Here is a 2,215-nt window from a genome sequence, read left to right on the forward strand (position 1 = left end):
TTTTGAAAATTCTTCCATTTTGTTACAAATCAACGAAGTAAATTATTTTTAAAGCGATTCTCATTTTAAAAATGAATCTTGTCGAAGAAGAGAAGGACGTTAATCGCATTAATAGGTTGCGAGGAGATAATAGCGCGTTACTATAATAAATTGGAAACCGATCGGAGCATCGGTTGAACACCGTGGAAGATCGGTTTTTTTAATATATTTCCCGCGGCGGAAGTCGCGCGAAAGCGATTACGAGGATAACCGTGATAGGTCCCAGGGCAATATCGAGTGGTTCGTAACGACTGATACAAGTTGAGAAGGATCATCCTTCCCCGATTCCCGCGACGCGTTCCACCGAAGAGGGGTCGATCGGAATCGCGGACGCGCGTGGGCGCCGCGAACGTATAATCCGGTTCGGTCTAATGCCTAATCCTACGGACAAACTTATTGGATTCTACGCCGCCTTAATGCCGAATATGTGAGCGCGGAGAAGTTTCGACTCGGGAACACTCGCGGCGAAAATTTCGCTTCTGGGATTAGAGAGCTGGAACTCGTTCGGACGATTAACGCAACGAGCCGCTCTGGTCGCGACGATGTTAACTGGCAGCCATCTTACAGGTTTCAGCTGATTCGGAATTCGTTTATGTCCGACGGTAAGCTAATTTGTGTTCACTTTACCAAAGATTTGTAAGGCAAAGTGATCTGCTCGTCGATAATCAGATTAAGCAAATTCAACTATCAAGTTCGATTCATGTGGATATAAGCAATTATGTATGTGTATGTAAAATTCATAGGAGGTGATGAGAAAGATGCTACCCAAATTTTGTTTCAAATACAAACAAACTGTTATGAGATTTTGAAAATACTTGTCTCTGTTATANGAGAGAGAGAGAGAGAGTAAGATACTATACTGAAGGGAAAACCAAAGCTACGAGGGGTAGGGAGGACGAGGGGTACAGAGACGAGTCGACGGAAAGGAAAATATTGGAAACTCCATTAGGAGTGGTGCAACCAGCCGTGCACCGGAATACATAAGCAGCTCTTCCATAGGGAACAAACGAAGGGGAGAGAATCGACGATGGAAAAAAAAAGAGAGAGAGAGAGACAGAGAGAAAAGAAAAATAACCGACGACGAACGCTACTGAGGTTATTACGCGATTCATTTGAAACCTTTCATTTTTCGTTGCTCCCAATTCCTCTCCTTCTGCTGCCTCGAGACCTTATTTCCGCTTCTTTACCGGGTAAATCGCGTTTTCAATCGGTCTCATTCTTCTCCATCACCCCCCCCCCCAACCCGTTTGATTTATTATCCATCGATTGTTAACACAGCGTGATCGCTCTTTCAATCTCGTTTCTACGCCGATTAAAACGATCGTTTCATAAACGAAGATCAGGCGACTCGATGACGAATAAATACGTCGAGGTCCTCTCGTTGATAATTCAGGTAATTAGAAAGTAACGACGGCTCGTATCTTCGTTCTTAATTGTAGGTCGCGGCAAATCTTCGGCAGCCACTAAATGCCGTGAAATCAGCCGACGATAACACGGATCCGCGCAGCCCAGCGTGCAACGCCGTGCGCGAACTCGCGCGATTATTTCCGGGCTGTTGAGCCGCGATGTACTTTTGCAAGTTTCGCCTTGAGACTACCGAGAGTTCGTACCGCCATCTCCTCTACGCCAACCCCGTTCACGCGATCCTCTTCCTCTTCCTACACCGGTTCTGCTCTTATCGCACCCCTCCATCCTCTTCAGTCTTATCGCTTCCTCTCTATCCTTCCTTCTTATCTTCACATCTCTTTATATGCATTCATTATTATGAATTACTGTTCCCGAGTTGTTATACATATTTATATTGTTATATATTCTCCGCTTTATAACTTCTGTTCTATGTATAATAGTAGTGGCAAGTGAATATTTAAACTTGCGAAGTTGCAAAATTGCGAATCTATAAGACAAACGTTTTGACTTATAGCCAAAAGATGCTTAAGGATGTATTGGCTATGCAGTCAATCCCAAAAGTTTATGTATCTTAGAAAAACGCATTTCCTATAATTAAAAAGAAATCAACAATGTACTCCTTTGGAAAAATCTCGGAAAATTTTTTTTTTCTCAAAATACACGTATAAGTCATCAGTATGCTTTAAATAAAAGTTCTTTTTCTTCTAACTTTGATATTTAACGAGTTAAGTATGATTATTTGGCATTTTATTGATGTTGACAAAATCCG

At 42.4% G+C, this 2,215-nt stretch overlaps 1 protein-coding gene across 1 annotated transcript in view; it reads right to left on the reverse strand.

Moving 5' to 3' along the window:
• The window catches only part of LOC108623814 (paired box protein Pax-6), a gene marked incomplete at its 5' end in the record, with an annotated part of 15,132 nt that overhangs the window by 11,967 nt on the left and 950 nt on the right, over nucleotides 1-2,215 (reverse strand). The window lies entirely within an intron of this gene.

This window comes from Ceratina calcarata, unplaced genomic scaffold (genome assembly GCF_001652005.2).
Source record: "Ceratina calcarata isolate Rehan_Ccalc_2016 unplaced genomic scaffold, ASM165200v1 scaffold291.2, whole genome shotgun sequence".
NCBI lineage: Eukaryota > Metazoa > Arthropoda > Insecta > Hymenoptera > Apidae > Ceratina > Ceratina calcarata.